Below are 14,116 nucleotides of genomic sequence, written 5' to 3'. Positions count from 1 at the left end.
AGTCCATGCTTAGAAACCTCTGCGTATTAAGCAAGTTATAAATAACCAATTACAATTATTACAAGGTCAGGGTATTGTATGATATCCTGGCTTGCCTGCTGGCCCAGACAAGCCCCTGCTGGGAGCTAGGTTGGTACATTATTAAATATATACAGAAGTTTTGGAAGGATCACCATCTTGCCAAAGATATTCAGGCAGCCTGGGAGATGGGAAGGAGGATCCACGCCTCCACTCTGTGCTCCAATTTCTCCAGCGCCATCACATAGTTCTCCCTGTATAAATCCCCAGAGGATGGGGTCACCAGAATTCCTAGGTATTGAATACCCTATGAGCACTATCTGAATGCCTCCCCAATGTCAGTCTGTCGAAAACACAGGGAGTGAACAGGAGCACCTCTTGATTTAGCCCAATTCAATCCCGAGAGGTCGCCAAATCGGCAGATCTCTCCTACCAGTGGTTGCAAATTTTGCCTAGGGTGTTTCACATACAACATTTCATCTGCATATAGAGGGATTATGGAAAGATGGGAATAGATCTCTACCCCTCTGTGAGCATGATACTCCCGTAGGCAGCAAGCCAACTGTTCAACTGCCAAGGCAAAAAGGATGGGGGCAAGGAGCATCCCTGTCACGTACCGCGTGTCGGACTGATGTAATCAAACATCATTCGGTTAGTATACACTGCTTCCCTAAGCACTGGATACAGTAGTCAGATCCACTGGAGATAGGGCTGCCTGATTCCTGAATGCCGAAGGACCTCAAACAGGAATGGCCATTCCACTAAGTCAAAGGTGTCTTCTGCATCCAGAGTGGCCACACCAATTGGATCTCGGTATTCACATTATACATGAGAGCGAACAGACGTCTCAAGTTATTCTGAGTGGACCTTCCAGGCTAAAGCCTGCTTGGTCAGGGATGACCAACGCAGGCATATATGATAGGAGTCGGTGGGACCACAATTGTCTAGGGGGTCAGGTCAGACCAGACAAGCAAATCAACACCGGGGACTGGACTGAAAGGGTCCGGGGAAGTATCTTAGCCCCCACAATATTCAGAGCCAAATCCGACGATAGCATGACTATCAATGGAGGAGCTGGTAAGATAGCTCAGCAGGTTGAGCGCTCGCTGCTGTGATCTGAGCTTGATCTGCAGGTCGCAGTTTCGAATGCCAGCATGGCCAACTCAGCCTTTCATCCTTCCGATGTCGATAAATGAGTACCAATTTCGGTTGGGTGATATTGTATGTAAATATGTGCTCTGTAAAGCGCTTTGGTTTAAGGCGCTATATAAATAACACATCATTATCATTATCATTACTGTGTACTCCAGAATAGAAGAAATATTCCCCAGCAGTGGGATGCACCGAGCACCAGGCGTCATGGAGCCCATAATATCCTTCTACGCTGCCCACTTAAGAGCCGCTTTGGGGAGAGTGAGTTGGGTACTAGAGGATCTATCTAGATCCAGGGAGCTTGCAATATTGAAGTCACCTGCCGACATTAGCTTGCAGTACGGGAATTTATGTAGGTGATTAGCACACCGCTGAACAAGTCAGGCAAACATAATTTGGTGCAAATATATTCACAAGAAGATCCCACAGCCCTGCACCCTCCCCAGCCAATAAGAGATGACGCCCCTCTTCATCCCCAATCTGTTCATAAAGTCTAAATTCCAACGAACTGTGAATATATTTAGCCACCCCACATGAGTGAGAGTTAAAGGAGGAACAGTACCTGTGTATACCCCACCCTGAGATATTGGGGAGCTTACCATCCCGTGATACCTGCAAACATAAAATATGTACACCGTGATTCTTGACATAATTTGCGATCAGGTGAACTTTCTTATGGTTAGTGAACCCAAGTATGGTTTGGTATGGTTTTGTATTTATATAGCGCACAAAGCCCAGGGGCATCTAGGTGCTTAGCTTAAGAATATGGTTACAATAAGTGCAGTAAAACAGATACATAGCAGGCATACATTAGCCTGGGTAGTGCAGGGGAAAACATACGTGGAATGTATTACGTATGTCCCAAGTCGTCAGTGAAATTTTATCTCCAGACCCCATGTCAGCTTCAGGCATTTCCATACTGTAACAAGCCAGTTATTCCCTCCGGGGTCCCATAAGATGCCCAGGAACCCCAATGATGTCCATCTGGGGGAGCAAGTTGCTTTTTCTCCTTAAAGAGGTCAATAGTACCCGCTAGTGCTGCTTCCTGACCCAACACAGCACCCCGACTGTCTCCCCCAACCCACGCCAGAAACACTAATTTACCGGCTAGTTTACCCACCCCGCACCCTGAAAAAAACCAGAATACAACATTTTTCAACACCCGCATTGACTGCCGGAAAGGAGAGCTGTTGGCAATAGCATCAACTCCAAATGACGACAGGCTCACATCACACAGTTTAGCTTTCCTAAAGCGAGGTTATCCAGGCCCATGGAGACTCACTCCTCCTCAAAGGGGTTTAGGCTTCCCGGGTGAAGATTCTCACAGACACCATTTATTATAACTGGCCGGCTATTCTCTTGGTGAGTGGCGTGGAGAGACTCGAGGATCAGGCAGGTCCACTGCAACACGCAGCTTAGCTAGGTACAGCATTTACGTACCGTACACCTTTTCTCCTCAGGATGGACTTAACAGCCTGAAACCTTTTCCTTTGCTCTTGCACTTGGGGACTGAAATCTGTAAACAACTGAGTTGTGGTCGAGCCTCATGCAGCTCCATCTTCTCTCTGGCTGCCCTCAGCAGCACATCCCTGTCTGGGTAATTTAAAATCTGTGCAATGATAGCGCACTCGGGGGCTCCCAGCCGAGGCTGGGGGCCTCGCGGACAGGGATCGTGCTCACTCCACCAGAAACATTATACTCTCAGGCGGGTGGGAGTATAGCCAGTTGTCCAACTGCGTTGTGGGCCCTCTTATTCCTTGAGTTGCTCAGCAATACGAGACGACATCTGTGTGCAGAGCTATTTTGGACTTAGGTTTTGCGAGTGTGCGCTACTCTTGCTCTTCGCAGGGCTCCCCAATTCCCAGCAAGTTTGCTTGTGTGTGGGTCTTGCAAACACCAGCCTTGTAACTCCTTGCCCTCATTGCGTTGCTCTGTTAGTCACTCCTCAATGTGTCAGTGGCCCTGCAGACTTCTTGCGACCCAACGGTTTGTTTGCATGTATCTTGGTCCCTAAAAGGGGGAGAGTCAGTTGGTGAAATCAGTGACAGGTCGCTGCCACCGGACCAGGGTAGGATGCAGTTGACCAGATCCTCCGGGCCCTGCACCACTTAACAGGTGGCAGCAACCTGCCACCCTATCTTTCACCCTCAGTGCCAGGCCGGGCATGTGTTTAATATCCCTCCCATATTCTATAGGCTCCACTTGGGGACCTTTATAATGGTGGACTTGGGTAAGGATTATTGGGTTGACAAGGTCTCTCCTCTAAAGCTCATGGCCACAGCCAAATCATGTTGGCTCTCCCCGGCAGCCAATTCCTTCTTTGTGCCTCTTGGAAGATGCCTCACCTCTTCAGCGCACCTCGCATTGTTGGTTGTTCTGGAAGCCGTTGTCAAACTGTGTTAGTGGGTGCCTATGATAGCTACTTTAGGTATCCTGATATTATGGTTACAGCTGCCTCTATGGGTTTCGGGTGTTGTTGTGGCTTGCGTCCTTCGCAGCACGACCTAGCCTGGAGGGGGAGACTTTAGGATGGATTTGGCCTTCCTCCTACGGTGCTCGTTGTTTGGTCAATCCTCTGCGCCCGCTCCTGTTATCCGGTGCAGTTGATGTGGCTCCAGGCCGCGCTGGGCTTGGCTGCGGCTGGCAAATGGGGGGTGAAAGAATCTGTAGGGTGGTGTCACCTTGTCCTTCTGAGGGTCAGCAGCATTGAGGAGCTACACGGTTTCCTTCTTTGGCTGCCGATTTGGGAGTTTGTAATAACAAAACAAAAGAAATACCCCGTGAATTTTGCTTTTACAATCCTGAATCACAGAAGGCTTAGGGAATTCGGTCGAATGTGCAGGCCACTCACTATTCCACTTTATAGAGCTAGCAGTGTTTACCAAGCTCTTCAAACGTCGCTGGGTTGTTGATTCTAGTGCGTGCGTATGGCTGCTTCGTCAGGTATGGTGTATGCAGGACTAGCTCCTGTCTGTTGCAGTCGCTGGCGCTCCAGTTGTGCTACTAGGCTGAGTGTGACCAGCTGTCTCTGTGGGCAATTCACGTCTTGGCCATCATCATCCATGACAGCTGTGCCAGTCGGTGTTTCACGTCATCAGTAGGGGATTCAGTGTGACAGTGATAAATCTGTTTCCCTCATCAAGATGCACAGTTGCTAGCGCTTTGCTCTGGGTTCCTTCCTCCGGGGACTTGGGGAGTGGTTGCCGTGACTGTGTCCTGGCCAGAGGGGCTTCGCTATGTCTTTCCTCGGATGCCCTTGTTTCCCTGGGTACTGATTGAGATCTGGGACTCTGGGTCAAGGGTGATTCCGGTGGCACATGTGAGGCCGGGATGCTCCTGGGGTACTCTTCTGCTCGCCCTAGGCTGTTGCCCTGGGTTGGTTCCTGATCCTATTCACCTTACCCTCCCTGGAAGGGTCTGACGTCTCAGGCCTTCCGAAACCCGTGTTGGGTTTGTCGATTTGAGTGGCAGGATTTAACTGCGCAATTTGCTCTGGCGGTGCAAACCTCCAGGTGTCCTTTGATTCTGCTGATGTATGATATGCATGGGAGGATCTTCATGTCGGGGTGTCACTAGAAGTCTGTACAGGCAGTGGCCTGCTTAGTACCGATGAGTTAGCTCTTCTTATGAGTAGGCTGAGGTATTTCTGGCTGGGTCCTCTCCACTGGCTCAGTGAACGGCTATTTAGGCTTTTTGGGAGCCTTGGGTTTGAAGTACTGGATGTGAGCCACTGGTCACTAGGCAGCTGAAGGGTTTCCTGCTGACTTGGCCCATGGTGTATGCAGGGGTGTCTCTGTGAACACTTCTTTTGGTGGTGTGGGGGTTGTAGTCCTCTCCGTTTGACCTATGGGAGTAGGTGAAGCATCAGGTTTCTCTCTTGGAAAGCCTGGTTTCGGGTGGCTGTTGCCTGGCCCACTGGCGTAACAGGGGCCCCCGCAGCCCCCGCGGTGCGGGGGGCCCGCGGTGTGGGGGGCCCCACCAGCACATGGCTGGGAGGGGGCCCCAGTAAAAAAAAAAAAATAATAAAAAAAAAATATATTTTTTTCTAAAAAAAAAAAAGTTTCTTTTGAAATTCACTCTGCATTCATAAAGAACATTTCTGTAACAGAAATAATTTCTTTATGAAGGCAGAGTGACTACAAAAAGAAACTTTCTTTTTGACGTCTGAGGGCCCCCGTAACCCATGACATGGTAGACCTTAGGCTGGAGGCCTCCATGTCATGGGGTGGGGGGGGTGGGGAGCCCTATGCCTTCAAAAAGAAATTGTTTGTTTTTGAAGCCACTCAGCCATCATAAAGAAATTATTTTGATTATGGTTCGGTCCTTAACTGAAATAATTTCTTAATGAAGTTATAGTGACTTAAAAAAGAAACAATGCGGCTCATTCTGACCATGACGGTCCGGAAACAACGGTGCTGGTAAGCTTACAGGCACTGTTGTTTCCGGACCGGCATATTACAGGTCTGCCTTGTGGGGCTGCCGTGCCCGACAGGTCTGACCCTGCCAGGCACAGCAGCCACGGTAGGCAGACCTGTCACGGAAGCACCGGCACCGTTAACAATGGTGCAGGTGCTTCTGTGTCCCCATTCCCGTGGAGTCTGGGGTTTAACGAAATTACTGGCACCTGATTTCCCAGCCGCCGGACTTGAAATAGCACGGTGGCACCGGGAAGTCAGGCCATAGTAATTTTTTATGGGTCTGGCGGCAACCCGCCGGTAGCACCGGCACGGTTACCGCTGGACCCGTAATGAGCCCCAATTTCTTTTTTAAGTAATAGGGCCCCCCTCAACTCCATGAGGTGTGCGTGTATGAGTCTATGGTGAAAGGGTGCACACTCAAATGTATAGCCGTCTGCCTGTGTGTGTATGGTGAAAGGGTGCACACTTAAATGTATGGGTGGCTGTGGGGGTGTGCCTGCATGGTGAAAGGGTGCACACATAAATGTATGGATGGCTGCCTGTGTGAGTGTATGGTGAAAGGGTGCACACTTAAATGTGTGGATGACTGGGTGTGTATAAGGTGAATGGGGTGTGTGCTTGTGTACAGGGGCACAAGAAAACCTTCATTTTGGGGGGGCTAACCCTTCAAATGTTGGGAGAGGCGCTAACTTCACATGCGGTGGGCAGGGGGAAACTTATTTGTGTGGGCGCATCCAAATTATTTACGCATTTTAATGAGACTATTCTAGTGCAGATTCAATGTTACAAGCAGTTAACTCTCTCCTATAAGTCTCCTGTTCCCTCTCTACCCTTCCAATCACTCCCCTGGCATGCAAATACTAAACCCACATCACGATTTCAATCGCCTAAACAATGTGGAATTTGAATGCAGGTACTAACAGTGAAATGCTTTACGTTGGTAATTGCTGGGTTCTTGTTAACAGCAAAAACCAGGTGCCGTTTAAAATCTGTGTCCTGTTCGGTCTGGCAACTGCTCTAAATGTTAGCCAAGTTGAGTCAATATAGCCCAAAATGTCAGGGGGGGTAGTGCTGAAGCCCAGTCAACTCAATGGTGTTGCGCTACTACTTGTGTTTAATGCCTTGCTTACTCCTAGCCCTATTCTTCCTCGTCCCAGTACTTATATACGAGGCAGTACGTGTGTTTGAGGCACTCTGCCTCATACAAAAGTACTGGGAAGAGGTAGAGGTACATGGAGGTAATGCCTGATTTAGCTACCTGTAATCTTCATCACTCCTAGTCCCACTGTTCCTCATCCCAGTACTTACCTATGAGGCAAGGAGCCTCATACGAAAGCTCTGGGACAAGGAAGAGGGACGCAGAGGTAATTCTGGGCCAAGGAGCTGATTGTGGAGGTTGGGGTGGTGGGTGGGAGGGAGAGTGGATGTGTGGGTGGGCAGGATTGTGTGATAAATCATAATGGTTGTCCATGTCCAGGCTAAGCAGGCATGATATGTGGTATTAGTGGCTAGAGAGGCATTTTGATTTAGCCAGTCTAGTCATTCCTCAGTTTGGTATGACTTTCTTTTAACTGGACATTTCTGATAAAGTAGTCCTGCTAACTTTAATTACCTGGCTAGATTGGCATTTGGGTGCTGCCAGTCTAGCCATTTCTTACTGCGGCATTGTATATTTTTCTGGGCATCTGTGATAAAATGATATGATGTGATTCAAGTCATTTATAATGCGCCTGTACACAAGTGTACACAAGGGAGGGATGATAGAGGGAGGACAAGACAAACGATCTCACTAGGCCTTGTGTCATTGTGAGAACGAGAAGTGCAAGGGAAAAGGGAGCAGGGAAGTGCAAGTGAGAGGGGAGGGGAAAACAGGGCAGCAATGCTCTCAGTAAGTGCAGCCAGGGCAGAGCAGCTATTGGTTGTGCAAGGAGAACAATGGACTGCAGGGTTACAGTTACAGCCCCTAAGTGCATGGTAGGCCCGGAGGCATTGCAAGGGTGACCAATCAAGAAAGAGCCTGGACTCAGAGAGACTCTGAGGGTAGCCAAGCAGCCAGTCAGTACAGCAGACAGGTAGGTCAGCAGGGGGGGAGAGAGAGCGAAAGCAGCAGAGAAGAGGAAAGCTTTTAGCTGCTTCCGAAACTTCAGGTTGTCCGCCTCAAGTTTGAGAGGGGCAGGGAGGCCATTCCAGTTGGAGGCACCAGCAGAGGAGAGAGGTCTACCCCCACTCTCTGCCTGGAGAAATGTCTAAGCCTTAGAGAGTTGGAGGTAGCTGAGTGAAGGGTTAGAGAAAGAAGGTATTTTGGAAGAGAGCATTGGATTTAGTGTTGGCACTGGCCCCAGAAAGCCTTGTGGGCAATGCAAAGATTCTTGAACTTGATCCTTGCAGCCAGTGGAGAAATTTCAGGGCTGGAGAAATACAATCCCAGGGCTTGAGGCCAAGGCTAAGTCTTGCAGTCCTGTTCTGGATTATTTGCAGATGACGGAGACTAGAGGAAGACAGATTGAGAAAGTGGCTGTTGCAGTAGTCCAGCTTAGAGACAGTGAGCTTCTGGTGGAGAGTGAGAAAGGGAAGAGTCCCTTTGAGGAGGAGCAGCTGGTAGTGGGACTTCTTGGTGATGTCCGAGATGTTAGGAGAGAAAGAGTGTGGCTTTGAAGATGACACCAAGGTTTTTTGCCTCGCAGGAAGGCAAAGGAAGAGGGCCCAAGGTGGTCTGCTATAGTGAGAGAGGAAACACAGTGGCAAGGGTCCCAATGAGAAGGATCTCTGTCTTACTGGCATTAAGGCAGAGATTGTTGGAGGTGCACCAATCCTGAATCGTGGATAGACAGTCAGGAATGAGCAAGAGAGGAGAGGAGGATGAGGGGAGCCTGAAGGAAAGCTGAGTCATCCGCACAACATTGAAAGTTAGAGGATAAGGTAGAGATCAGGGAGGCCAAAGTGGCCAAGTAGAGGTTGAAAAACCAGCGTGAGAGGATAGAGCCCTGGGGAATGCCACAGGTAGAGAGAGGTGGCGGAGAGAATGGGACCACGATCGACCTGGGAGCGGAGTGGCGGTGCAAGTGGAAGTAGGTCAGTCACTCTAGGGTCTGATCTGTGATGCCCAGGTTCTCACAGAGTCGATTGATCAGGATGGGGATGTTGACCCTGTCGAAAGCAGAGGAAAGATGAAGGATGAGAATAGAAGGAATGCTGGAATCAAGGTTAGAGAGCAGCACAGGTGTTAAGGAGAGCAGTTTCCATGCCTCTGGCAGCTCTGAAGCCAGACTGATGGTCATGGAGACAACCAACAGATTCAGTGTGGAGAGTAAGCTGGGAGATGGCAAGCGTTTCCAAGAGTTTGCTCAGGAAAGGTGGAGATTGAGCGATAGTTTTCCAGCAGGTAGGATCAGCAGACTGCTTCTTGAGGAGTGGGTGCACAAGGGAGTGCTCAAAGGGAGAGGGGAACATTGCAGTGGCAAAAGAGTGATTACAGAAATCGGCCAAGGCTGGAGCGAGGGTGTCAATATGGGCTTTGATGGTTCTGGAGGAGCAGCGGAGCACCTGTTTGGACGACACTTTCATAGATCGGACTTGTCTAGAAACCTCATCAGGTGTTGTCAGAGAGAAAGAGGAAAAAGGAGGAGGAGAGAAGAGATGGCCAAAATGGGCCGAGAGAGGAAGAGGACATAGAGGACAGGATGTCCTGAGATTTAGCAGAGAAATGAGAGGCCAGAGCTGTACAGAGGGCATGGGAGGGAACAGAAGAGGTATAGACCACAACAGGATTGACCAGTTCCTTGCAGATTTTAAAGAGTTTGGCCGTGTTGTTCGAGGCCATGGAGACACATGCTTTATTGTGTGCTCTCTTCTTGATGAGTGTTATTGCTTTGACTGGCATTTTGCTGAAAACAGTCTAGGTATGTCTAAATGTGGCCTGGCATTCTGTACTATAATGTTATTACGTGTTTACACTGGTCTACATTGTGCAGCCAGTTGGAAGCATTAATGTTCCTGTGCACTGTTGGTGACTTGCATGTATTGGATTGTGTTACCCTACAAAACAATTGCAAACACTTTGGCTTTATAGCCAATTTAGCTCAGAAAGTGTGCTGTATATTGCATTAAAACACATATTTATATCTTTTTCCTAGTGCAGTGTGCGGCATACCCCTTCAGCAGCACGTTCATGCGTATTGTGCAAGCGTGACAGTCTAGGCCGGCCCAGAGTGTGGCGCACCCCGTGATTTGTTGCCGAGTTGGGGGGCCCCCTCAGCATGGCTCGCAGGGGGGCCCCCACATTTTGTGTTACGCCACTGGCCTGGCCGACAGGCTGGTGGAGTTTGGAGCATGGCTGGGGTTCACCTCTGTTCCTCTGGGTCCAGTCGAAGTCACTTGTTTACCTGTGTGATCTGGGATTTCTCTGAATCATGTTTCGTTCCTTTCTTTTCCCCAGTCCCTCCTCTTCAGAGCTGGCACATGTTTGAAGTCAAAGAATCCGTCTTGATGTCCCTGGTCATGACTGCGTGCTTTAGTCTGTCCAGCAGTTTGTCAAGTTTGGAGGTCCAAGGCCGGGAATGAGGGCATTGGTCCATGCTATTAGTCAATGTATTCTGCAGACAATTACTTATATTATATATTAAAAAGATGGAAATGATTCCTGCAGTGGAGGTTTGGACCGCGCATGTAAGTACTTTGAGGAGGGCTAAGACGAGTAATGAAGATTAACGGTTAGTAATCGGGTCATCACTACTACATGTATTCCATATTGCTGATAATTATGGAGCTAATTGCATCAATGATCAGCCAGAACTCTGAAATTGTTACTATTGAATAGTCAAACTATTTCATATTGCCCGCTTGTTCATGACCGAATCAGGGCATTGAAGTTGCACTCTGAATGGGCTTGAGTTACAGAGGGATTTGTTAGTACCCCTGTAACCCCTGTAATGCAAGCTGCCTAGAGTACAAAGGCCTCTCCCCAGCTTGGTCCCACCATGCCTCTCTCGCATGCAGCGGTCAGGATAACTCTGCCCCCTCTGCTTCCGGCTTATTCCTGACCTTGCTGCTGCTCCTTGCCCTGCCTAAGTTGTGTGGAGAAATGGCTTACCTGCCACATCCAGGGTTTGCCCTGAGTTCATTAGGCGCCCCCATTCAAACTGCTTCTTTGTGCGCAGTCCAATCCGGTGTGCTTTCGCTATGTCATTATTTTTAAGAGACTATCTTTGCAGGCAGTCTTTCCTTGGCTGGAGGAGCGGTGACACAGGTGATTACGTTTGGAAGCCACAGAGAACTCTGCTGGGTGACCGTGGCATCCAGGGTATGGCAGTCAGCGGTCAACCTACCCACCCCCTAGCAGTGAGGCCCACTGCGTCCAGGCAAGTGGGGCGAGGAGAAGGGATGGGTTTAGGGGGGGGGGCTGGGGCATAGGGTGGTCAAAGGGAAATGAGTCATGGGGGGCACGGAAGTTGGGGCTTGTCTGCATACCCGCATTTAAGCGCTCGCAGGTCAAGGTCTGCACTCTGTGATCGTGTGCCATGCTGAAGTTTCCCGCCCATCCACACCATGATGGGGTAGGATTTGTCAGGTGCTTGTAATTGTCTGTTTTCATTCTCTTTCAGGCATGCCCAGTGGATGTTTCATGGAGGTATCCCATTAGGAAAGTACTGGCAGGAACCGCAAGAGCTCTACACAGCCAACACTTTAGAAGTATGGCGTCCATGGGTACAATAATAATAATTCGTTTTTTTATACAGCACTTTCATCTAAAGCTCTTTACATAGGACATATTTACATACATTAATAGTATTACACAATCTAAATTGGTACTCATTTATCAACCTCGGAAGGATAAAAAGCTGAGTTGGTATTGGCAGCATTTGAACCTGCGACCGGAATATCAAACACAGATCCCAGCAACAAGCGTTTAACCTGCTGAGCCATCTTGCTCGCTGGGGAGCCCTGAACAAAGGAGAGGGATGGGGGTTTTGGAAGTCCTCCCGACCTCAGCATTGCGGGAGGAGGGTGGTAAGCGCATGATGTCACTAATGATGAAAGTATGAATTGAGAAGAATCAAATGGGATGTTGCAGAAATCTACAAACAAAGTGATTGAGATATGAGAGCGAAAAAGAGTAAGGACGGGAAGGGGCTTGAGCAGAAGCCAGGGGGGCAAGTACAGCAAATTAGGGGAGAAGCAGCAGTCTGCAGTGATGCATGGCTAACCGGGGGGCAAACAGTGCATGGTTTTAATGAAACACCTTATTTCTATGGATTTCTATGGCTGAGAGGGAGAATGGATCCTAATTGGCCAATTTGCCATCCCAATTTGAAACACCATAGAAATCCAATAGCATCCCGGCCCCCATCACGTTTAAAGATGGAGGAGATGTTGAGGGTTCCATGTCACTTCACTGACAGTAATTACTTTGTAGTAGTTTACCACAAAGTAATTACTTTGAAATGTTTGATCATTTAAAAAAAAAAAATATTTGCGTTGGTTTGGTGGGGTCCCACGCATGCCCCACCCTTTCCCTTTTTACTCCTACCCACGAATACCTATATTTTTTTGATGACGTTTTGAGGAAATTACTTCAAGGTAAATTACCACAAAATAATTACTGTTGGTGAAATGATGGGATACCATGCCGTGGATTCCTATTGAATCAGCAACATTTTTCCACCTGCTAACCAAGGTCTGCCTGGATTTACATGCATTGTTTGCACTTAGTAGTGTTGGGATGCACATTCAAGTGCCCTGCCCCTCCCCCCCCCCAGATGGTTCAGACTGAGGAAAATATATTAGGGATGTAGTGTAACGTTGAAGGGTGATGGTCGGGGGAGGGAGGCACCCTGAAGGGGCAAAGGAGCAGTACAGTTAATTTTAATTAAAGGAAGGGGAGCCATCTTTACCTTGGCAACCATAAGCACTGAACCATCACCATTTCTGAGACTAAGGCCGAAAAAGGCAAGGCCCCAGCATTCACAATAGCACAATATTTTAGTGCCAATTCACGTCTAACATCCCCCATTCCCAGTCCAGGCGTCCGATAGGGAGGCATTCAAACCAAATAGATACAACTATTCTATTGCCTCACGCAGAAGACCTCTGCAACTAGAAATGAATGTGAATAGCTGAGCATTAGCAGAGCTGCGACTTCCTCTGGAGGACAATCTCCTGGGGTCCAGGGCAAAGGTCCAGAGCTGCCAAAACAGTCCAGCCCTAATTTAAGGCCTCAGTGCCCCCACGATACTGGTCATTTCATTGAACTCCCAGATGCCCACCCTTAGGATCCTTAAATCCATCAGAAAGGATTTAGTGTAGTCCCGGCCGAGCCCCAGGAAGGGGGCTTCTGCCAAGTGGGGAGCTCATGGCAGGATGTCTTGTGATTTGTACTGTAAGGTGCAAAGGGTGAGGACAACAAATCTAGGTTACTGACGGGGAGGCATGGTGGGGGCCCCAGTGTGTCTGGGATCCGAAGAAGTGCCTCACATTTCAGAGGGCCAGGTTGACCTCGAGAATATCCACTGAGCTCATGTCCAACTACCAGGTGAGCATCACGTGAGGTGTTTGTGGGGAGAGAAGTGCTAATAATTGGGGATCCAATCATATCGCAGGAACTTAGAGTGACTAGGCCAAAGACCAAGTGTAAGGGGATTGACACATTGGCCTGGGAACCAATCATCTGGCAGGCCATATGCAGCGGGTTGTATGTATATAGGGGAGGGCCAATAAACAAGGAGAATGAACACTGTATATTCCTTGCATCACTGGTGACGACAATGTTTCTTACAACATACTGCTTAGCTCTGACGAAGGCAGGGCACACTCTATGGCATGGCAGTCGGGATTAAATGTCCCTGCTGACATGTTTATGATTTTTATTGGGAAATAAACTCTTTATCCTTGCAAGAGGTGCACCAGGCCTTTATCCTTAGAGGATTGTCATTTACTCGTCTGATTGCTGGTAGTCTGCCCTACAAAATTTGGTGACCCTGACGTGATCCCAGATTTCCCACAGAGACTGAGGTTTCCTGGCTACACATCTGGAGGCACCACACCCCCCTGCAGCGACCAGTCCCCTCTTGCTCACAACTCAGCGTGATTTACAGGAGCCGTGTTGCCAGAATTTCTGTCTGTTCGTAACGGAGGAGCTCGTGAGAATATGCAGTTGTAAGTGCACCTTTTGCAGGAGAGAACAACATGGGGAGGGGCAGAGGAGATAAGAGTCAATGTTGAGGAGTGTGGAAGGGTTTGGTGACATGGTGATTGAGGCGTGGGAGTGGCATTGGAAAGACTGCATGACAAGTTTTTATTTTTATTTTTTTCATTATTATATGGAGAAAAGAAGATAGTGGAGTAACGGAAGCCTTCCAGAGTTAGGGAAGATGGCAGTGCTATATATTTATGGAAGCAAAAGAAAAGAGGTAGAGGCTATATATATTGAGTGGCCCTTGGATCTTCCCACCCGATACAAAGGGGGGCAGTGGAATGAAAAGTAGTAGTTTGGTTGTGTATTTAGATGGGTCCCGGTTGTTGGTGTAGAATGT

This window comes from Ambystoma mexicanum, chromosome 3p (assembly GCF_040938575.1).
Source record: "Ambystoma mexicanum isolate Mex_15411 chromosome 3p, UKY_AmexF1_1, whole genome shotgun sequence".
In the NCBI taxonomy this organism is placed as follows: domain Eukaryota; kingdom Metazoa; phylum Chordata; class Amphibia; order Caudata; family Ambystomatidae; genus Ambystoma; species Ambystoma mexicanum.
The sequence above is the reverse complement of the archived record's forward strand: the minus strand, read 5'-3'. Positions refer to the sequence as shown.